Source organism: Macrotis lagotis, chromosome X (genome assembly GCF_037893015.1).
Source record: "Macrotis lagotis isolate mMagLag1 chromosome X, bilby.v1.9.chrom.fasta, whole genome shotgun sequence".
In the NCBI taxonomy this organism is placed as follows: domain Eukaryota; kingdom Metazoa; phylum Chordata; class Mammalia; order Peramelemorphia; family Peramelidae; genus Macrotis; species Macrotis lagotis.
Window position 1 is genome coordinate 293,412,562 of NC_133666.1, and position 23,552 is coordinate 293,436,113.

Consider the following 23,552-nt stretch of genomic DNA (forward strand, 5'->3'; position numbering starts at 1 on the left):
TTATTAGCTGTGCAGCCTTGGAAAAGTCACTTAACTCTGTTTAGCTTCAACTTTTTACAAAATGGGATTAATAGTAGCAACTAATAGATTTAAAGGTTTTATGTAACATTTAAAGTGGTACATAAATTTGAGCTATTTGTAGTATATGTTGTCTCCTATTGAGCCAATAATTTTCCTCATGATGTCATTTGTCAGACATTAAACATTTTGTATAAAACTTGGATTCTTTCTAGATCCCTCATTTCTTCTTTTTGAAAGTTAGACATTGAATTTATTATATATTTTTTAAAAAGGATGTACAAATACAAAGCTGCTATACATTTGTTTTTTCAGTTCTATTGAATACAGAAATGACCATTTTTCGGTGTTATTCAATTCAGAATAAAAATAATACTTGTTTTTGTTTTTAATTAATTAATTGTTCCAAGTGATAGTTTTCAATAATCATTTTTTGTAAGGCTTTGAGTTTCATAGTTTTCTCCCTTCCTCCCTTCCCTCCCCTATCCCCTGAGAGAGAACAATCTAGTAAAAGTTATACATGTATCACTACCTCATTTCTTTTTTTAAAGATTATTTTAAAGTTATTGATGCCTTTTCCCCTTTACTTGTCAGATATTCTTAATCTCCCCTTCCATAAAGCTCTCTCTCATCACGAAGAAAATTAGGAAAAATCATCTAACATTACAATTACATCTGATGGCTTATATAGAATTCAGCCCCCTGGTACTACACTTTTACACTGAGAAGAGGGAAGTACGTTTCATTGGTCCTCTGGAACATGCATGACTCATGCATTGCCTTTTCATTTACGTTACTCTAGCCTTTGTGTATATTCTTCCTTTGGCTTTGCTTTCTTCACTCTGTATCAGTACACAGAGGTAACTAGGTGACCCTGTGGTGGACTTGAAGTCTGAAGATCTAAATTCCTGATACTAACTTTGTGACTTTGGAAAAACCATTCAACATATACCTGCCTCAATTTCCCCATCTATAAAATGAGAATAAATAACAAGAACAGTTACCTTCTAGGGTTGTTGTGAGGATAAAATGAAATAAAATATGTAAAGCACTTTGTAAATCTTGAAGTGCTATACAAATGCTATTATTATTATCATAACACTTATCTAGGAATTCTTCGCCTCTAGTAAAATATTAGACCATTACATTCATAAACTATAATTTGTCCAGCCACCCCTAATTAACAGGTACCCATTTTATTTCAATTTTTTTTCAGACACAAAAAGTCTCCTATGTATATTTTGTGGTATAAGGGAACTTTCTAAAAACCCATTTCATATGTGATTTTATTTCTCTTTTCAGCAGCTCAAACATTTTAATTAGAGAATAAAGAGTAATTGCTATTTCTTTGAAACTGGAGAAGAAATATAGAGTACTAGAAAGATATTGGATGTACTGTTGGAAACTTTGGTTCAAAAAAAAATCATCTAAGACATCTTTACTAATTTTGTAACCATGAGCAAGATACTTAATCTTTATTCAACATATTTGTATTCAGCCCTCATCGTGAAATGGGAGCAATAATATATTCACTACTTATCTTTACTAAGTGGTCTGAGAAACAAAAATATATTGCAAACTTTAAAGTCCCACATAAACAATTAGCATTGTTATTCTTGATTTTGTTTTTCTGGATATTCCTTTGTTTCTGGATTATTGTCAAAATTATCCCACAGAAAATCACCAATGTGTTTAATGCAAATTTTTCTGGTTGCTCAAATCTTGGAACAGGAAGTATTTTTCTAATTTATGTGTCATCTTATTAATATTTTCTGCTTAGGTAAATATACTCAAACTCCCAGAGATACATAGGGTTTGATAGAGAGATGGAAGAAAATGCCTTTTTTAAAAGGAAGAATATTAAGTGCATTATTAATAGTATGTTAAATGTTGGTTTTTTTAAACTTTCAATATGTTTTTTTGAAAACAAGACAGTTAACTTGTATTCAAAGTAGAAGACAGGCTGCTCTGGGGTTCTTACCAGGGTCTCTAGGAAGTTGAATGGACTCATGTCTGCTATTTAGGGGAAAGGGACATAACAAAAATGTGTTTGAAGGGAGATGGAGAAAAATCAATTCCCATAGTTCTCCCTCTCTTCCCTCTACCCCTGGCACTGAAGAGAGTAAAAAGTGAAATAGTTTAAATTTATGAAAAAAAATCTCATTTTTTATTATCACAGTCTTATTAAAGCTATTATTTCTTGGTGAGTTCACAAACACTTTTTAAGTATGTACTGAATTCAAAGCTGTATGATAATTGTTATATCATATGGAAGTTAGATAATTTTGAATTTTTTTCTTTCACTGAATACAGTTCAGTGTCCTTGATTCCAATTTATTTTCATACAGAACTCAGTTTACCAATGAATCGGGATTCAACATCTTTTTGATAATTGGTTATCCAGCATGAATTTGCTTTTACATGGAATTCATTCTTAATGTATGATGATCAACTAGCCCTCAAAATCTTGTCTAACCTCTTATAAATCTGATGTAATTCTAATAGCTAGGAACACTCTTACAGCAGCATCAGTGAGTGACAACCAAACAGTGGTTTTGAGATGCGTTTTCCTGAGCACCAGAAACTTGCAAACAGTTTATGTCCCAATAAAATAAAACCTACATTTTCAGAAGGTTACTTCCTGGGTCAATCCCTACTCAGGTATTCTTAATTCAACTAAATAACCATTAAGTGCCTTGTGTTTCCAAGGATTAGAGTGGTGTAGAGCACTGGGTTACCCTTAGTAGAGAGAAAGATTTAGGAATTTATTATCCAGTCAGAATTGGGTATATATTGCCTGATGGGAATTTGGCAATGAAAGTTGGATTAAGGAAAGGAAAGATCTCCAGCTACTGGCTTTGTGACTGTGGATGATAGTCCATCTTTGAGCTTTCCATTGATGGGCTACAGTAGGGCAGAGAAGAAGGTCCTTGGCTCATGACAGTGATCCCAGTCTGTCTTAGGGTCATCCACTGGGAAAGGCATTAAAAAGAAAAGTTAAGATTGACTTCAAGATCACAAACCTGAATGATTAATGGTGGTACTCTGAATAGAAATAAAGAAATTAAGATGGGCAGGTTTGAGGATGACTGTTTTGAGCCCAATAATTTTTAAGGCACTTATGGGACATCTAATAAGAAATATCCAATAGCTGTTTGGTGACACTGGTCTGGAGCTCAGGAGATAGACTAGGGCTAGGTATTTTAACTCATAGGAGTTGAGGATAATTGTCAAGTGAGAATAGAGAAAGAAGAGGGTGAAGAACAGTGCCTTGAAAATGCACCCATGCTGATAGAGAAAATTGGAGGAGCTGGAATCAAAACACAATTAAGGTGGGTTGGTCTTTGCAAGAATACAACCATTCTCAAAAAAAAAAAAAGAATGCAGCCATTCTCCTTCAAAGACAGGAGAAAAAGAGGATAGAATGGCAGATGATATCAAGTGTTTCTGAGGTATAGGAAGGGTGAGATGAAAAAATCATAGAGAATGGCATCTGTTTTCTCTGTAAAGAGATGAGATCCTCTCTTTGAGGTGAGATCCTTTGCTGAGAAAGAGGGAAAGATTGTGTAGGAGGATTGGGAGAAGAAAAAATGGTTCAGAAGAGTTCAGTTAGGCACCAATGAAAGAATTACCTTTCAACAGTGAGGGCCCAGTGAGAGGAAGATGAGGCCAAAAAGCAGTTTATATAAAAAAAAAATAAAATGTGGGTTTTAGAGGAATATAAATCCAATTTAATCAACTGAGTGATATGACAACCAAGAAGGACTGGGCCATGTTAACCTTGTATTAAAGCATAATGTTGAAGCCTAGAGAGGCAATAGTATCATTTATTATATTCCACTGTAATCAGAATATAGTCAGACCACATCTAGATCATTGTTTTCAATTCTGGGCACCACATTTTAAGTAGATATTGATAAATAGGAGAGTGTCCAGAATGGTGAAGGACATTGACAGTATTCTATATTGTTCTTGTTGTTTGTCCTTTCTTCTCCAAGAGGACCAAGGACATCAGGAGTCTTGACATGCAAGTGAATTGTATTTAAGGCAGCATTGTGCAAAGTTACTCCCTTACTCTCTGTTCCTGAATCATCTGGATTCAGTGGCACAATATAGATCAGTACAAACTGGAGATGGCCATGTATGGAGTGGAAGACTGTGGCCTTTTTTCAACTAAGATCTTTCCCAGATCTCAGTTGAGCCCATTTAGTGATTAAGTCTGGATAAGAAATGAGACAAAAATGGTCTCTTTTATGCAGTCAAAAGAAAAATTTGGAGGGTGGAAGACCTTCAGGGTTTCTGATCAAAACAGAAATAATTATTATTTACACTTACTCTGAGTCATCTAAGTCCAAACAATGACCAAGGGAGATTTCAGCTGGATCCTATTGAGATTTGGGTTTAAGGCATGGTCAAGACTTTATCAAAGCTTGAGTTTCTAATGCTATATTTCAAGAAACCATAAATGAAACTAATGAGTCAAAAGAGCTAATAGTCCCAGTTTTTTTTAAATGATAGACTAAATAAATAGGGAAGAGAAAAAAAAAAGACATCTAACCTGAATCTAGTGAGGTTTCAGAATTTTTATTCCTTTGGGAATAAAATGTAGCATTGTTTTCAATGCACCACATCTGAAAACAGATATTGATCAAGTAAAGCGTGTCCAGGGAAGGTTAATCAGGATGGTGAAGAACTTTAACAACACTCTATATGAGAATCTGTTGGAAGACCTGAGAGGGAACAGAGACTTAGATGAGAAATGAGAAATTCTTCAAGTATTTAATGAGTGATCATTTGAAAGAGGATTTAGTTATTCTGCTTTATACTAAAGGGCCAAACAAGGAGCAATGGGTGGAAGCTGTAAAGAGATAAATCTTGACTTTCTGTTGAGGACAAATTTCCTCCTAATTAGAGCGAATTCAAAGTGGATTGGGCTGGGAAGATGACTTCTGAGGTCACTTGCTACTCTGGGATTTTGTCATTGTTTTGGTTCTATGAAAAAACATTGATTCACTTAATTGGTCAGGAGGGTTAACTTGTTAACAATAGACCTGACATCTAACATTTTCTCATTAAGGAAAATACTTATTTAAATACTATCAACAATTTTAATTTTCATGGAAGAATTATCATTTTATACAAACAATAAATTAACATTTCTAAAACAAGAGGTTTTATGAGGGAGTGTGTTTCTATGAGGAATTCTCATTGATCATAGAAGCAAATAGAAAAGATTTATACAGGTCATTCTTTAGCTTCCAGATTAAACCAGACTGAATCAATCTAAAGAGAAAGACCTCTAGGCAAGGAGACTCTGCATGGAGCCTACCACCAAGTCATCAGTTCTAGACTATCAATCATATGAGTCAAGTATGAATTTCCCATATTGGGAAGTCAAATCTTTTAGAAGAGACACATCATCTGAGTGGCCACATTTTTAACGTACTCTTTTCAAGTTCCTAGGTTTCATACATTCTAGGAACTAGATGATGATGAGGCATATATTTTTTTCTGAATTCTAAGTATAGAAGATTGTATGACTGTGAAAATCAAGTCCTGTTGTTAATTCAATGTGTAACTTTAGGTAGACTGACTCATAGGATCTCAGTTTTCCTGTCAACTGGAAGGGTTGGATTGGATCAAGTCAGCAAAAATTTATTAAATACCTAATATATTCCAGATACTGTGCTAAGTTCTGATGAGGCAAAGAAAGGCAGAAACAGTCCTTGATCTCTGGGAGCTCACATTCCAATGGGATAGGAAAAAATGCAAATTATGTGCAATCAGAATACATGCAGAATAAATTGTTGAAAATCTTAAAAGGGAAGGTATGAGCAATAAGGGGAGACCAAGAAAGTCTCCTTATAGAATGGATTTGAAAGAATTTGAATTTGAAGGTGGATTTGAAGGAATCCAAGAAAGTCAGGAGGTAGAGAGGAGGAGGAAGGACATTCCAGACAATGTGCCAGGGGTGAGGGTGGGGTGGAGAAAATACATGGAATCAGGAGATGAAGTATCTTTTTTTTGAGAAACAGCAAGAAGAGTGCCCTTGATGTTAATGGGGAAGTTTTAAAAAGGATAGTGTCACTGAATTGTAGTTTTAAAATCCATTCCATGGTTATTGAGTACTTCAGTAATGAGCATATTCTTGGCCTTGAGGTTTTTGTTGAAATAGAATTATCCTCATATAAAGTACAGATGCTTCAATCCCTGTTCATTTAATTTTATTTCTGCACAGATTCTTGGCAGGGCATTTTGAGCTACAGCTGTCACATTCTTTGACTCTTAGTGGAAAAAAAATTGCCATCCGGAGGCAATCTTGACTTAGGTATTTGAGTGACCATCAGCAAAATAAAACATTTAAAAAGGGAGCCATCTCAGCTAAAAATCTTGAGCTGAAGCTTATCATTCAGTCTTAGTGAAAGCTTGTCTTGTAAGTACTGTGGTCAAAAGATGCTTAGTTACCCCAAATTGACAGAAATGAATGCCTTTGTTTTGCCCACGTGACCACATTCAGGCAGTGAGCCAGTTTAAAAAAAATTCTTGCAGAACACAATGAGTATCTATACATCCCACCCTTGTTTGTTTTGCCTCTGCCCTCTAAAGATTGGGTGAATTTCCCCAGGAGTATTTTGGTAATTAGAGGGATGTGGGGTTCATTCTCAAGCAGCCTAAAGTGGTGGATTACTTCTCAGAGTGTTTATGCCCTTGGAAGGAGAAAGTAAATAGTAGTAAAAGTTTTGTGTGAAGCGAAATAATCACATATAGTGCTATTAGAGGGAAATTAATAAATTTAATAAATCTTTGGAAAATTTACTGAAGATCAATTGTACTTCTATTTTCCAGGTTATGTGTCTTCTTTCCTTCTTCACCTACAAAGTGGGTTGTGGGTTCTTATTCTCTGGCTGGGGTGGGGGAGGGGGAGCCCACTGTGAGCATGGAAACAGCATCTTTTGTTTTCAGAAATTTCCTTTGCTTCTACTGCTGCCCCGACCACCTGAGGTTTAACTTACTTCTAGACATCAGAGTCTCTCCCTCAGTCCCCAGTTGTGATGGGTCATATATAGAGGAAATGTGGCCTCAGGTGGGAACTGAAGGGGCCACAAGAGCAGAGGAACTCCAAATAAATAAAGCTGTGGTTTGAAAAAACCCTATGCTTTATAATGAAAATGGGAGACAGCAAGAGACAGAGACTCAGTATGAGGGAGTATCATGGGGATATGGAATGTTTGTCCACCTTTCCCAAGGGGCACTGCTAATGCTTTCCCCCTCAAATTCCAGCTGAGTTGATATACACTTCAGAGGAAATTGTACTTAATATAAGCCCCAGTGCTAAAGTTTTCTCTGAAATGATTATCCTTTACACTAAAAGGATTAGGTACCTTTTAAAATGCCAGAGACTTTCTGAACCCAAATCACATTAGGTTTAGTATGGAATAATTAAAAGCTGAACAGAGTTAGAGGTTAAATGTCATTCACACTGGAATTTGAGAGGAGGGGAGAATAAAATCATGCCATCCATAGCTTGTACTTTTTTTTTTCTCTCTGGGAGGGGAAGGGGAAGTACTATGGGGTTATGAGTAAGACTTAGAGCTCTATGGGCAGCTGACAACTGACTTGGAGTCATTCCTGTCTCAAACAGTAACATAATGTTAAGACAGAAGTGGTCACTGGAGCCTTAGCCGTTCCTCCTCTTGTTTCTAAGTAAACACCAGAGCCAGGGAACAGAGGGAAACATCCCAGAGGCAAAAGTCTTTCTTAAACAGAGGGAGAATGTAGGGTTATAGCTCTTCTCAGTTAGACATTTGGACAGCCCAATGAACTGTCCAAAGCCTGGACCAGCCACATGACTCCTGTTGACTGGGCAGCGAGGATCTCAGGAAGAGATTATTGGGGGAAAATTATGACTGTGGAAGTTATTAACTTCTAACACCCACCCAACATGACTAAGGCAAATTGAATGGGACTTTCAATCCCTTTTGCACATTTCTTTCTGTCAGTGATGTTCATTTTAATCTTTTTTGTGGCATCTCATAATAGGACCTGGGAGAGTCTTAACTGCCATATATTATTAGTTGTATGAAAAGTCACCCAACTTCTCTGAGATTTGGTTTTTCTTTTCTGTAAAACTGAAATTTTCAATACCAATATCACAGGATTCTTATGAGGTGGCAATAGATGTGAACATATTTGTAAAATATAAAGTGTGCTCTAAGAAATATATAATATTATTTCTCCCCTTCCTCCAAATACACATTTAAATCAGAATTTGGGGGGGAATCATTTATTTTTGCATCACTTTCATTATCATATTTCACTCTCTGAACTATCCCTTATAATAAAGAATAAAAATAAAGGGAAGGGAAGAGATCATTTCACCAAATAACCAGCAGAGCAAAACGTCTGATATGAATTTCATTTCATAGTCCCCCACTTTTACAATGAAGGAAAGGAAGATGCACAAACCCTTTTAAAGCATAAATAATTCAATTTTTCAAGCCAATAAAGAAAGATATAATTATGATATTAAAACTGTGTTCATACCACAAGAAAGAGGTTTAGCTTACACTGAACATCAACCAGCCCCCTAGGCAGTGAAACTTTAGCTTGCCAAACATTTCCCATAAGGCTCATGTAGCATGTATGTGTATTAAATGTGGGCTCATGTGGAGATGACCTTAGGGATCCAGATGTGGCAAAGCCACCAATCCCACTCTCTAAAGGGTATTGCCGTGTAGAGACAGTGCATACCAGGTGTCAAATCTCTCTATGTACTAAATCTGTAATGCTGAGATACGTTTGAAAAGCATTGTGGTTATTCCTGTAAAGATCAGATCAACATACTGGAAGAGCAGAAGCCATGCCAATAAAACTGGAAACTTCCTGTCTACTGATAACCAAGTAGAGAAAATGTCTCAAAAATGAGGATGCTACTGTTCCACAGTTAATAGACAATTTGCTTGGGATTTTCCTCCCACACCAGGGGTGATGACAAGCTTCCCTTACTGTGACATTTATACATGATAGTTTTTCCTAATGGGTGACCAGAGGAACATTCATACAGTCTATAAGCTGAACATATTGGGAAAAGTGTTTTTATTGAAACCAAATAAAAATTACAACAAAGTTAATGTAAAGATATATCATAATTTTAATGATAATTTAATGATAATATTAATGAAAATTAAGTTGGGTACAAGTTAACAAGCAGTTTTAATTTATTAAAAATAAATAATTAGTAATATAATTATAAACAAAATAATATACACAACTATAAGTAAATAATATTGATAGATAATATCAATATGGCTATTTCCATACAGACAAATTCTGTATATATCTTAGGAACAACAAATCTTATCAGGAAGGAGAAAAAAGAAAATGTGGATTGGTTGTTTTTTGTTTTTTTGTTTTTGAGACTCCTTGATTTTTGTTAAGGGAAAAATTGAAAAGGAGCTTCCCCTACCAGATTCTAGTCTAGAGAATGAGACCTAGATTGCCATGGTCTGAAGGTGAAATCAAGTTCTGAAGTCCAGCGTCTACTCTAGCCTACTCTCCAGAGCCCATTTGATAGAAAAACTTTCAAGTCATGTGCTTGAAGCAGCTGAGATGTGAGCATTTCCTATCAAAAAAATGGAGAGGTCTAGTGTACTTGAGTCTCTGTGTTATGGATTTGAGGATTTTCAGATTGTTATCAGTGCAGTTTCTGATCCACCTAGTTGTTTCTTCTTGACCTATTTAGGAGAAGGGATGGAGGCATCATTTCCCTTGTTTCTGGGACTAAATTAGATTGCACAAGAAAAGTGGAACCAATATCTCAAAATTTCCCAAAGGTGGATTAAATCATAGAATGATTCATGTAAAGTTGTAAGGAACCTCAAAGATCCTCTAGACTAAGTCCCTCATTTTATAAATAAAGAAGTTAAGGCCAGAGAGGTTATGGCCCAGATTGTGTCAGAGACAGAATTTAGACCCAGCTCCTCTGACTTTCTGCTATACCAATCTACCTCTATAGTAAATTGATTTAGGAGAAGATTGATTGCCTAGTATTTCCCCTACTTTCCTACAATGAGGCAGTGAGATAGTACAGTGGATAGAGCACAGGACCTGAAGTGAGAAAGACCTGAGTTCAAATCTGAATTCAGATACTCATTAGTGGTGTGACCTTGGACAATCTAATTAACCTCCATTTGCCTCAGTTTCCTCAACTAAAACCATCAACAGCAACTATCTTCTTGCTGGGTTGTTGGGGTGATGTTATGAGGTAATATTTATAAAATATTTAACACAGTACCTAGAACATAGTTGCTATTTGTCCTTTGTTCTTGAAGAAGACCATCAGGGAGGAGGACATGCAGGTGAATTGAATTTGAACAATCATCAGCCTCACTTTCTCCTCTGGAACCAGCTGGGTCCAGTGACCAGATATGGATAAGGAAGATTGGAGATGACCCTCAATGTGAGGCAACTAGAGTTATGTGACTTGCCCAAGATCATATAGCTAGAAATGTCTGAGATCTAGTTTGAATTCAGGTCCTCCTGGCTCCAGAGTTGGTGCTCTATCCACTGTGCCATCTAGCTGCCCAAATATATCTCTATCTATCTGTATACATAGTAGGTACTCTATAAATGCCTCATCTCTTCCCCTCCCCAATTACAGATTATTACTATTAATAACTCCATATAATAAGTTATATGAATTATGTTATATGAATAATGTTATATGAATCTTAAAGTATTCAAAGCCTTTCTTCACAACTCTAGGAGATTAGGTACGGTCATTGTCACAGAATTAATTAATTTAGGAGCCAAAAGTGGAAGCCAGATGTTTTGACTCCACTTTTATCCTACTTTAACGTCACAGTATGATTGATTTAACCAGTAAACCCTACAAAGTAAAGATACATCATCACAAAGTCATTCATGCATTCATTATTGTGGATTTCAATTTCTATGAGATAGCTCTGAATTTTCTTTCTTTTTTTTTTTCCTTGATGGGATTTCTTTGTTACTTCTAGGTTACTTACATTATGGATGTTACTTAGTAATTTAAGGTTTTGAATAGGAAGTTGAAAGCTTCTCTTTAGTAAATAGTTTGTGAAACAATTTTCACATTGTCAAGGAATTTTCAAATTGAGTGGCCAAGCAATGAATTACTTTGTGTAACAGTAGCAAAAGCAATTTTTTTCTGCTTCAGTTTTTCCTGATTTTTAGGGGTACAGTTGTCTCCCAGGTTTGACTTGCAAATAGGCATTGAGCAGAAAGAAATGAATACAAATAGGAATCAAACAATTGGAAAATGGCTGAACAAATTGTGGCATAAGGATGCAGTGAAATATTATTATATTATAAGAAAAAGATGAATATGAAGAATTCACAGAAACTTGAGAGGGCTTATATAAACTGATACAGAACAAAGTTAGCTAAGCCCCCCAAACAATTTATGTAGTAATTATAATAATATAAAGGGAAAAAAAGAGACAACAGAACTCTGTTTAATGCAATGATAAATTTTGAGAACTAATTATGGAACAAATTTCCCTTCTCTCACTAGAGAGGTAAAGGCCTATGGCTAAGGAATAAAGCATAGCCTGACAGACTTGGCCAATGTGAAGTTTTATTTTACATAAACTGTATTTTTTTATTATGTAAAGATTCTATTGGGAGAATTATCAGAAATGAAAGAACTCTCTTTAATAAAGTATCAACAAAATGCTTGTTACAAAAATAGATAAAAAAGAAAACCATATAGGATGTCTCCTATAATAATCTTAACTAATGTTTTATATACAAATTTTTTAAGAGTATTTCCAAACCCTATGAAGCCTGTTGAATGTTTCAGTAACTCTCATTTATAATATTATTCTGTTGTAGCTAACTCTCCTAGTGACAGTATTGCCTATAGATATATTTTCACAAGACTAATTAGGAGGACCAGACAGAGAGTCCTAGTCAAAATTATCAAAATTGTGGGGCAAAAGTAGCAGGTGGTAAAATAGAAAAAAGAAAAATTCATCTGTAGATTATTTTTTAATATCATAAGTCTACTGTGTCTGTGAATGGCAGAGGGAAAGGGGGTGAAGGTGTTCTGGTATGGCAGGATACAAATATGTACCTATTTCTAAAATTAAAGAGATTAACAGATATTCTCTCTATTTTCATTACAGAAGAACAAAAACATAAGCAAAACCCTTGTAACAAATATGCATAATCAAGAAAAGCAAATTCCTACATTGGTTATGGCAGAATGTAAGTTTGAAAATTTTGTGACTATTTAAAGCCAAATCATAAACCCTGATTCCAAGATGTTCCTATAAATTCAATAAGAGAACTTTCCCAGTGTCTGCCTCTAAGACAAGGAGTTTTATGAGCATGGAGAAAAACCTGGAGAGGAAAGATGAGGAGATATTGAATGAGTACTTAAATATGAGAATGAATGAGCCAGGTGTTGGCATACATACATATATATGATAATTGGTACCCTTGAGGAGATGACATTTGACTGGGGAAAACACACATTTGGGAAGCAGTCAAGGAAATTTTGGTTTGGGGAGTCATGGGAATTTTGAACAGAGCCATAGAGCACATGATAGTCATATTCTTTCAGTAGCAATGGCCATGTTGATGTAATATCATATTATTCCTAGAGATGGCAATATATTCGTGCTAGGTAAGACCTGGCATCCTTGAGGGATGGTTGGGTGGAATATAAAACATATTCTGAAGACAGCTAGGTATAATGTGCTAGGTGAGTTTTCACTCATCTATTAATCAGAATATTTTAGCTTCCAATTGAAGTGCCAAACCTGGGTGGATTAACTAGGGAGGGTAGATGGACTCTCTAAGTCCAATTTGGAGTGTCTTGCTTACTTCTGCCTCTCCCAGCTCTTTGATGCGCTGGTTTATGAACATTATGAAAACATGCATTAGGTACGGGATCCTCTTGATCTTTGACCAAATAGAAAATGTGGTAGAGAGGAAAGAACCCTAGACAAAAGAACCCAGGGGTTCAAAAGACCTGAATTCCTGTTCTAAAATGACTCTTGCAGAATTAAAAAAAAAATTTTAAATGACTTTTGCAGCTAGAAGGTGAAACTAGAGGGAAACCATCTGGAGGCTCAGTCTGGGCCTTTTGGGATATCTGCACCTTAGTGGGGTCACTACAGGTCTATGGTCTGGTCCTTAGCTTTTCTGGTTCAGAAACTTAACTCTTCTAGTTCAGTTGAGGATCAGATATTAGGTATTTGAGTCATATCACTTTAAATCATGAATCCATTTACAAATCAGAATTCCAGAATTTAATACTGGAAGATAATAGCAGGCAAGAAAACCATATTGCTAATTTGCATGAGACACTCTCTCTTGGTGAGTGATTAAAGAAACAGGATGATATTTGCAGAGAATGGAATTAAAAAAGGAATTGAGTGTTCTTGTGGGATAGACCACAGCAAGCAAAACTAGGTTAATGAATTATACTTCACTCTGGCTACATTTCTGTTTGAAGAACCAAGAACCAGTCATCTAGAAACAATACCTTCTCCCTGCAGAGTGTTTTGGCAACACTGATGAACTTTTACTATGTTATCCTTTTTTTTCTCCACATTCTTTACAAATTTGTGAAGGATCTGTGATTCCAAAAGTATATAAGCATGCACCTAATATGTAACTTTTAGGTTTATATTACAGAGTCTAGAACATTTCCAGAGACATAATAGATGTTTAAAAAATGGGTATTGATTTCCTTAGCATGAAGAATTTTCAGGAAGAATGACCCCTACACTAGTGAAGATTTTTATACAAATATTTTCTGAGAGGTTGAAATGGGCTGAAATCTTATCAAGTGTAATCCAAATCACATACCAATACACATTTAATCCTGCTGATCTCAGTCATCTACATTGGATGGAGACTTTTAGTAGAGACTGTATAACTACATGGGCTGTTTTGAATTTTAAAGAAAAAAAGAATAATTGCAGCCAAAAATGGACCTTTCACTCTTAAAATACTTTTTTGAAAAATTATATTAATTTAGAAGTTTTTTTTATCCTGAAACTTTTCATCAAAATATTGTGTGTGTGTGTGTGTGTGTGTGTGTGTGTGTGTGTGTGTGTGTGTGTGTGATATCAAAGAATTCTTCAATTCAGGTATAACAGCTAAGATCCTGCAAGTTCTTCGTTCTTTCCTTGTTATATGCTCTGGAAAGCACTGCAAAGACTAACGAATTGGAAGTAATCATTCACAGGAAGAGGGAGAAGTCAGTAGCATGTTCCATGCATTTTACATTGAATTTCTTCCTGAGTCTCTGGACTCAATCAAGGGAAAGTGCAAGGGTTTGAAAAGAGAAGAGTTCAATGAGCTCTAGTGTTTTCTGCAAACTCATTTCTTTTAGGTACCAGGCCTAGACAAAGAGTTCTGGTCACATAAAACACAGAGCTTTTCTGTGACTTGGCAGCAGAAGGTGATGATAAAAAAAATAGGATAGTCATATTCTGGGTGAAAGGATTTTGCAGTCAAATTGGAGGCAAAAGATATAATTTTTTAAGTTAAAAATTAATGAAGGTCATGCTTATGATTCCTGATACAGGGGAAACTAAGACCAGTAAATTTGCTGAGTTGGGAATTATGAGTTGAATAGTCTAAAGCTGATTGGGTGCATTTGACCTTATTTAAGTTTTTCTCAATTGGCCCTAGTTTTTAAAAACTATTCATCTTTTCAGTGACTCCTTTCCTGAGGTAACTTATCAGTGATCATGCAAAGTTTATATGATTATGTTTTCTGTAGTAGAGATTATTGTAGTGGGTACTTGATCTGGTTCATCTGTTTTCCTGACTTCATTTTTCTAAAAGTCATTTTTCTTTCTACATAGAACATTTCAGAATCTGAGATCTAAGAATCCAAATGTTGGGTGGAGTTTCTTATAAACCAATGATGAAAATAGACCATGATACAAAAGCTGACAAGTGTGTTTTATTGTAGATGTCATTCTTTTCCTCCTGATTCAAGATATTCCTGGACTGATATTGCTCAATTGGATCTCATACCAAGTTTTCTTTTGAATGTGCTTTGGCTTCCAGTGCTTTTTTCCTATTTTATAAAACAAAGTTGCTCATATTATTGTGCCATCTTCCTCAGTTCTGTTTTTAAAATGAGCTTTCATTCTAAATTGGTGATGGCCTTGCCTGACATCTCCCTGTGCTTGGCAAGGAAATAAAATGTTGTCTAAGGCTGTTTCTGGACTCTTCTCTGGCTCTATATCAGTTAAACTTAAAAGAAATCCCAGGCTGTATTAATTAATACAGTCATAGTGTCCAGAATGAGAGGAGATTTCCATTGTACTAAAGTCAGACCACCAGCTAGAATAGCCTCTTAAGTTTTGAGCAGTATGTTTTAGGGTGGACATTTGTTGTTTTGCTGGCATGTGCCCAGAGGAATGAGGAAAACTGGAAATCATTTCTTTTTTTTTCTTTTTTTTGCTAGGCAATGGGGTTAAGTGGCTTGCCCAAGGCCACACAGCTAGGTAATTATTAAGTGTCTGAGACCGGATTTGAACCCAGGTACTCCTGACTCCGGGGCTGGTGCTTTATCCACTATGCCACCTAGCCGCCCCTAGGAAATCATTTCTTAAGAAGATTGACTGAACAGAGCAATTTTTGTTTGGAGAAGAGATGCATAATTGTTATTTTAGAATATGTTAATATAGAATATGTTAAGGTTTTTATATGGAAGAGGAAATAGATGTGAGTCCAGAAAACAATATTACTAGTAATAGCTGGAAAAAAATGCTGAAATGATTCATGTAGATAGAATACCTTAAATAGTATTCATGTAGATAGACTACTTACAACTACTATTTTGGTTGGACAGAAGACTGATACTTCAGCCTTATTAGAAAATAGTTTGCAGGATATCTAATGTCATTTTACATTTCACCTTTGTTCCACATTTCTCCTCCAAAGTCTATGTCTTCTGGCAATCCAGGCCAGCCAAGGTTTGTTGGTAGTCATCCTCTTGTTGCTGGTAGTCACCTTTTCCAAGAGCATTGGAGTAGTTGCTGTGGATTCATTCTTCCTAGATTGTCAGTCAATTCCAACCACAAGAACCCAGGACCTCTCAAACTCCTAAGTCTCCTCTCATACACATTTCAAGAATGATGTTTGTGAATTTACTTAGAAAAGATGAATCAAGATGGAAAAGGCATCTAGGGATTCAAGCACAAAATCATCTAGTTCAGGTCGTGTTCTTAGGAGCAGCTACAGGGTGGATGAAAGAGGATCTTTCATTCCTTACCTGCTCATGGGAAATCTTGAGTGAGACTGCACCACTCATCACAGGGAATGGGAAAGAAAGAGAACAAGTTAAAATCTTTATCTTCTCTTTTAGTTGACAAAGAATCCTGCTCTGTTGCAGCCATGGGGTTGGAGAAGCTCCAAGAACACACCCAGGCTTTTACCAAGTACATTCATTATTGAACCATCACATGACTGGAAGTTGCCAGGAAGCTCCTCTATGACAAGTTCAAGTCCTGAGTTATACATGTGGTTGGGTCAAAACTAGCAAAGGCAACTTTACAATCTTCCATGGCATGATCCTTCTTACAGTTAACAATGGGGATATAAAGATAGACCTTGCTATTAAGATGCTTGCAATTTAATATGACACACAAAAAAGAGGCTGATACACAAATAATTGAGATATAAGAGAAGACTCTGAAAAGTGAGAGGGAGGGGTTCTATTAAAGTGTGGTGAATAATGTGCAAAGAGAAATTATAAGATCATGTGATTGTCCCAAGTCATTTTGTTAATCTGCCATTTTGTTCCTTTTATTCTTCTATTCAAAACTCCAAAGGTTTCCCATTCCAGATGAAAAAGTTTAAACTCATAAATTTGACATTTAAACAAACCTACAACACTCACACATTTACATATAATCTGACTCTAACCCACATTTCCAACCTTATCTCACATTAGTTGTGTTCATGGCTTTTGTATAATAGCCCTGTGGATTATTCACTGTCCCCCATTCTCATCCTTACCTCTCTTATTATTATATCTTTATTCATACTCTCATTTGTGCCTATAATGAATTCTGGCTACTGAAGTCCTTTTTTGTTGTTGAAATCTCACTCTTCTCTCAAGTTTCAAATCTGGTGCCTCCCTCTGGTACGTTTCCTAAATCCTGATTTGTCTAAAAGGGGAGACTTGGATTTTAAGATCGGGGAGATATGAGCTTGTCTGGAAGCAGAGGTAAAAGCTGTTAGAAGATAAACTCCTTTGGGACTGTTTAATTCTATGTCATTGGATCTCAGCACAATACCTAAAGCAAAATAGACACAGATCAATTTGTCGATCAGAGAGAAAGAATGTGTGTGTGTGTGTGTGTGTGTGTGTGTGTGTGTGTGTGTGTGTGTGTGAGAGAGAGAGAGAGAGAGAGAGAGAGAGAGAGAGAGAGAGAGAGAGAGAGATACACACAAGGAGAGACAGAGAGACAGAGACAGAAATGGAGAGAGAAACAAAGAGCTAGAGAGGCAGAGAGAGACAGTGAGACAGGACAGAGAGAGACAGTAAGACAGAAAGAGACGGAAAGAGAGGGACACACACAGAGATTAAAGATATAAAATGGCAATGGAGTGATTTCTGGAGCAAAGACAGTCAAGAAGGGCTAATATTTTGAAGGGGATTTAACTCTTCTCTTGAGACAAAGCTCATCCAAAGGCTATCCAGAGGAACAAGGAAACCACTAAAAGGTGTGAAAAAGTCAAACATCTATTTCACAATTTATTTCAGTAGGGTACTACAGACAGAGTTCTAGTCAACACCCTATAAATAGATTTAGAGGTAAGTGAGGGAATTTGATAATTTTGCTTTTCAGTTCATTTTCCCAGATGAATAAGTAGGAGGAAGTTCTCTAGCAGATGATACTTCTCATAACATAACTTCTTATATACATCCAGATATAAACTTCTAATTCTCAGAAATCCTATGTGAATTTGTGACACTCCCATAATCCCCAAAAAGAATAGATGGATTACATTGGAAATAAATGTAGCATTTTTTTATAGGACAGATGTAATTTTTCTCCATTATAGTATAAACTATAAATAAACTGTAAAATCAGTGGAGAAAGTACAGAGAATTGGATCCTAGGATTGGAGAGATGATGTCTGCTTTGCCACTAAAGTATTGTGTGAATTTAGTCTAATTTCCTTTCACTGAATCTCAATACACTGGAAATACATATTCTCATAAAGCAATGATTGCCATATCTTCAAACACAGGGGTCAAATTGTGTATCTCTGTTCTTTTGGGATACTGCCTGATAGCTCAAGTATGAAATAAACATGTTGATGGTAAATGTAACTGCTGTCTCAGACATACTGGTGATTGGTTGGTTCCTCTTTGGGGGAGGGGGAGTTAATGATGGTAGAAATAGTGTGACCTGTTGTAAGTACTATTGTTATGAGGAACTGATACTGGAAAAAGTCTTACCTGCAAGCCATCACCTCTCCAACAATAACAACAACAAAAAAAACCCTACCCAATGCCCAACAGGAAGATGGGAAGCATAAAAACCTAAGTTGAATTTTGATAAGGTTGAAGGTCATTATCTCACAAGAGAGATCAAATTTTTTTATTAAAGATATTATTTGAGTTTTACAATCCCCCCCAATCTTACTTCCCTCCCCCACCCCACCCCCATGGAAAGGAAAGCAATCTGTCAATCTTTACTTTTTTTCCATGTTGTACATTGATCTAAATTGAGTGTGATGAGAGAGAAATCATATCCTTAAGGAAGAGACAAAAAGTCTAAGAGATAACAAGATCAGACAATAAGACATCAGTTTTTTTTTTCTAATTTGAAGGTAATAGTCCTTGGTCTTTGTTCAAACTCCACAGTTGTTTCTCTGGATACAGATGTTATTCTCTGTTGCAGACAGCCCCAAATTGTCCCTGATTGTTGCATTGATGGAAATGCCCATCAAGGTTGGTCATCACCCCCATGTTGCTGTTAGAGTGTACAGTGCTTTTTTGGTTCTGCTCATATCATTCAGCATCAGTTCATGCAAATTCCTCCAGGCTTCCTTGAAATCCCATCCCTCCCGGTTTCTAATAGAACAATAGTGTTCCATGACATACATATACCACAGTTTGCCAAGTCATTCCGCAATTGAAGGACATTTACTTGATTTCCAATTCTTTGCCACCACAAACAGGGCTGCTATAAATATATATACATATACATATACATCTATATGTATATGTATATATATTTAGATTTTTCAAGGCAGTTGGGTTAAGTGGCTTGCCCAAGGCCACACAGCTAGGTCATTATTAAGTGTCTGAGGCCGAATTTGAACTCAGGTACTCCTGACTCCAGGGTCAGTCTCTATCCACTGTGTCACCTAGCTGCCCCATATAAATATTTTTGTACAAGTGATATTTTTACCCTTCTTCATCTGGGTATAGACCCAGTAGTGGTATTGCTGGGTCAAAGGCTCATTTTTGTTGCCCTTTGGGCGTAGTTCCAAATTTCTAAGAGAGATCAAATTTTAAAGAACTAGAATACAGTGAAGCATATTTCATACTAGGACTAATTTTTCTCTGATGATTCAAAAGGCACTTCAGAATCAAAACCTTAGGCTTGCAACAAAATGAAATAAGTGCAGAATGTGGAAACAAATAAGTGGTCTTGATACTCACTTGACACTTCCCCACTATTCCCCTCTCACTGATAGGGCCTGAATCACTGTATGACTCAGAGAAGGTTAGGCATTTCAATTAATTGACTCAACTGAAGACTTTAGGGGAACAAATGGTAAACACTGTTGATTGAAGGCAAGACCTTCTGATGAGAAAGACAGATTTTGAAAATGAACAGCTACCTAAAAAGATGATATCTGAGAATGGATTTTGTAGTTCTGAACCATGACTTAAAATATAAAAATCATAGATTTTTAAATTATATTATATATATATATATATATATATAAACTAATAAAAGTAGAGGAAAATGAATGTACTTGGAATTTTGCAAATCTAATATAAAGGGATAGAGAAAAATTATCTCTCTTAAGCTAGACACCATAGAGCAGCTCCATATGTAGAATACAGTATTAATTATTCCCTGAAATTTTAAGGAGACAAATTCAAGAAAACTGTCAGTTGAAAAATCTTATTTTTCATATATTTACAGAAAAAAGATTTTTATTGACTCTCATGGCACCTCTACTGTGGAAGAACAGGGATTTTCTATCTTTGGACAAATTGGGGGAAACATAGAGGAAAGCATATAGAGTAGAGGGCAAACATCTCAATCTTATCAATTTTAATGACAGCCTGTTGCAATTATGCAACCAATCAAAGGAAGCCATCCATGTGGTAGGAGATGAAGAATGCTTCCATCTTAGGAGAATCTGAGCATGTCCAAGCTGGCCTCTTAAGGGTGCCTCCAATGATTAGTGATCTGGACATGCTTCAAAGTCAAGCCCTATTACAAGTACAACAATGAAATGAATCTATTGAGATGAAATTTAATAAAGAGAAATATAGAGTTCTATACTTGGTTTCAAAAAAATTTTCTTTGAAAATACAGGACATGAAAATCACGTCTAGACAGTAGTTTACATGTAAAAGAAGTAAGTGTTTTAATGACATATCTTACTTGGAGTCAAGAATATATAATAGCAGTAAAAAAGTGAGGTCATAGGCTGCCTCAATAGAACATAATGTATAATGCACTCTTGTCTGAAAGTGCAAGTGAGACATATGTCAATCATACTCTCACCAACATATTCATCAGTATTCTTGCAAAATTCAAATATATCAATTCCCTATTGATGGAGAGTTTCTATAAGAGATTGTTATTTGTAGATCACTGATTTCATTTAGCTCTAGAATAAAATAAATATCTATATGAGCCTCTCAAAACAGATCAGTCTAGCAATTCACATAGGAAAAACAAAATGGATACAGAATGCATATTGTCCAGATTGTGAGTTGTAGCTGGATGGATATCCTACTGAATTACTCAGTATAATACTTAATGTTATCTTGAGCAGGTTCATTAGAACTGGACCATTGAAATGAATACCGGATTGAATAGAAAGAGGGAAACAAGATAAATCATAGTTACTAAATTGTTCAAGAGCTTTCAATGAAACCCAAGTTGTTCACTAGAATAATGTTTAAAATACCGATATTCACCTAATGATAGTAGACATTATAAATCCTGATAACTCCAGATCTCAGAAATCTAAAATCAGGTTCATTCCCTCATTTCATCATTTCTTGTTTCCCTTCTTTCTGCTATTCCCCTATCACTGCTTGGGTCTGAAATACTTCTCTCCCTTTAGCATAGAGTCACCCAAATATGAATGGAAAATTAAATGACAAGAGTAAAAATGCCATAGTATATTGATTAAAATGGCATCCCCACAAAAGCAGCATAACAGTAATAGTTACAATTTATATAGTGCTTTAAGACTTGCAATGAGATTTACAAATATTATCTCATTTGTGTCTCCCAACAACCCTGGGAGACAGTTGTTAATATTCTTCCCATTTAACAGATGAGAAAATTGATCCAGGCAAAGTTAAATGACTTGCTCAGAGTCACTTAAACTAAGGAATATCTGAAGAAAGATTCAAGCTCTGGGTACAGCTCTCTAACCACTGTGAGACCTAGCTGCTTCCTAATCAAGAACATATATGACCAGAAACAGAGGTAGGCAATACTGGGTATTTGATCAAGAGCAAATCTCTTAGCCTCTTTTCAACCACAGTTCCCCAATCTATAAAACAGGCATACCTTAAAAAGCTATTGCGAGGACTAAATGAGATAATGTATGTAAAGTACTTTGCAACCCTAAAGTATTAAATTTTAAAATTATTATCATTATTATTGTTGGGTTTTTGCTACAATTATAGATTACTTAAAGTAAAATATGAAATGCAAGAGGTGATATTAACCCTGTATGCATTCCTGCCCAGATAATAATATTGTGATATTTTTATGCATCTTATTTATTTTTCCATCTACATGGAATGATAGTTTTCAGTGATCATTTTTTTGTAAGGTTTTGAGTTTTATATTTTTCTCTCTCCTTTCATTTCCTCTCCCCTCAACCTGACAGAAGGCAATACAACATAGGCCATACATGTATAATCAAGCTAAGCCTATATCCATGTTAGTTATGTTGTGAGAGAAGAATCAAATCAAAACAAGAGGGAAAAACCAAAAGGGAGAAAAAAATTATTAAGTTTTAAACATCACATTTTGGGAAGGAAATTGAAAAGGAGGTGTATTTTTAGGGGAAGATACTTAGGATTAAGCATTATAAGATTTTTCTTTTTGTATTCCATGTATTCCACATATATGTCTGCTTTGATATGTAAGTTATGTATTTTGTCACTGCACACACATCAATAGAAAGAACCAGAGGGCAGCTAGGTGGTGCAGTGCATAGGGCACTGGCTCTAGAATCAGGAGGACCTGAGTTCAAATTCTGATTCAGATACTTAATATATACTTAACTATGTGACCGTGGAGAAGTCACTTAACCCCCACTGCCATATAAAAAATTTTTAAAAGCCTCCCGAGGCAAAGATTCAGATTTTGGGTTTTTTTTTTTTTTAGCATGTTTACCTCATGTAACTTAATTGGTGAGTCTTTTTTTTTTTGTCCTTAAGAAGATGCTGTTTGACTTTGGCTAGATTAGCTGCCCTTCATTTTCCCCCACTATTTAACTTCCTAACAATGTAGAGTATGTTCCCAATGCCTGTTTTGTTACAAGGGCTATTTTTGGCTCAATTTCATTCAATAACTTCATCAGGGATTGAGAAGAATCTCTTAACACAGTTTAATGAAATGTACAGATGATACTAAAGGGGGAGAAGCATTCCAGTCTCCACCAGGGACAAGGGAATAGTGGTAAGAGAAGCAAAAAATGAGGAAATGAGGGATTGAGTCCGTTTTGGGACTAGAGTGATCTAATGTGTCTATGGAAAAGTTGTCTTTAATGAACATTCTCAGAATAGCAATGCTGAGAGTGACTGCAGAGAGAGATTTGGTTCTCAGCAAATATATTAATATAAAGGGAAAGGACATTCTATAGTTATTTAGGGCTATTATAACACAAGTCACAAAATAGGATCACTTCTTGGAGGCCTCAGTTTCATTATCTTAAAAAAAGAGGTTAAGGGAGTGGGTTGGCATATATTCCAAAATATCCACTGTAGCACTTTTTTTTTTGTGGTAGAGAAGAAATGGATTTAAAGTAGATATCTGCAGATTGGAGAATGTCTTGTAATATATGAATATAGTGGAATATTACAATGTTTTAAGAAACAATGCATTTAAAGAATTCAGAAAAGCATTTGTAGACATATGAAATAAAGCAAAGGAAAGGAAGTAGAACCAATAGAACAGGATTTGCAATGACCAAAAATAAGCAAATGAAAATGAAAATTTGAAGCAATGCTATATAATCATAATGAACAGGCTTGACCCCAAAGAAGAAATGAAACATGATCCTCC

The 23,552-nt window shown here is 35.6% G+C and overlaps 1 protein-coding gene and 1 long non-coding RNA gene across 3 annotated transcripts in view; both read left to right on the forward strand.

Annotated features, from left to right (window-relative positions):
• CCBE1 (collagen and calcium binding EGF domains 1) overlaps positions 1–23,552 on the forward strand; it is a 352,034-nt gene that overhangs the window by 79,207 nt on the left and 249,275 nt on the right. The gene's annotated exons all lie outside the window — the stretch shown is intronic.
• The window catches only part of LOC141497711 (uncharacterized), a 75,912-nt gene that overhangs the window by 1,911 nt on the left and 50,449 nt on the right, over positions 1–23,552 (forward strand). The window contains exon 2 of one of the 2 annotated variants that reach the window (XR_012471413.1): positions 613–12,267. This is a non-coding gene — a long non-coding RNA (uncharacterized LOC141497711). The remainder of the gene's footprint in view (positions 1–612; positions 12,268–23,552) is intronic. The other variant, XR_012471414.1, reaches the window with a different exon arrangement.